Source organism: Canis aureus, chromosome 19, assembly GCF_053574225.1.
Source record: "Canis aureus isolate CA01 chromosome 19, VMU_Caureus_v.1.0, whole genome shotgun sequence".
Classification (NCBI taxonomy): Eukaryota; Metazoa; Chordata; class Mammalia; order Carnivora; family Canidae; genus Canis; species Canis aureus.
In genome coordinates, this window is record NC_135629.1 from 42,854,239 (window position 1) to 42,855,330 (window position 1,092).

Genomic DNA, 1,092 nt, shown 5'->3' on the forward strand with positions numbered 1-1,092 from the left:
TCTGGCCACTATTTTTCTTAAGTGTTAAAAAGTACTGCAGTTGATATTCAAATCCAGGTTGACTGACTTTCAGGGTTTTGCTTTAACCTTTTATACTAAAATGCCTCTCCATCTTGTATTTTGAAAACACATAATGGGAGGAGTAAAGGGATAGGGGCATGCCTTTTAGTTGGTAGGCACTAGAAAGGCCCTAGAGTGGAAAACTTATGCTAAACTATGTAGGTTTTTCTTTTTCTTTTCTTTTTTTCTTTTCTTTTCTTTTTTTCTCTTTTCTTTTCTTTCTTTCTTTAAGATTTTATCTATTTAAGATTTTATTTATTAGAGTGAACCAAGTGAGCAGGGGGGAAGGGGAACGGAGGGGGAGGGGCAAGCAGATTCTGCTGAGTGTGGAGCCTGAGTGGGTCTTGATCACAGGACCCTGAGCCAGAACCAAGAGTTGGATGCGCAATGGACTGAGCTGCCCAGGCATTCTTACATCTTTTTCATCATACTAGTTACGGTGTTTACAAGTGTCCATTTTGGTTTTCAGTGCTCTCATCAGTATAGATGTAGATATGAAAACCAACTGCCTACTTTGACTCTTCTTTACGATATTAGCTGTTGTTGGGGTGCCTGGCTGGCTTAGTTGGTAGAGCATGTGACTCTTGATCTCATGGTCATGAGTTCAAACCCCATGTTGGGCATAGAGCATATTTTAAAAAATAAATAAAAAGATACTGGCTAATGTTGTTAATTTCAAGTCCTAGTCCTATCATTTTACCCTTGGTTGTTTCCATGAGGGGTGCATCTACCTTGTCAGTTTGTAATATTTTTCTGTCATAGAGAATAAGATTTGACCTCTTCTAGTGAGCTTTTGATGGTACTTCACATCTCTTTGTGATTACTGGAATATTTTTAAGTGGCTAGGGGCTTGTTGGCTAGGTCTGTGGACCAACTGCATTTTCTTAAATTCTTGTGTAGTATAACTTGACATTTGAGACATAAACAAAAATCCCATAGGATAGGAGTTTTGATACATTTCTGTTTTATAGATGAACCAACTTTATATTCTGCATTATTTTATAAATCTTACACATCTGGAATTTGGTATCT

General features: G+C 37.5%; 1 non-coding gene across 1 annotated transcript; it reads left to right on the forward strand.

The window, feature by feature from the left end:
- The first annotated feature begins 610 nt into the window (after positions 1–610).
- On the forward strand, positions 611–683 carry TRNAK-CUU (transfer RNA lysine (anticodon CUU)). The gene has a single exon. It is a non-coding gene; the product is annotated as a tRNA-Lys (tRNA).
- The last annotated feature ends 409 nt before the right edge of the window (positions 684–1,092 follow it).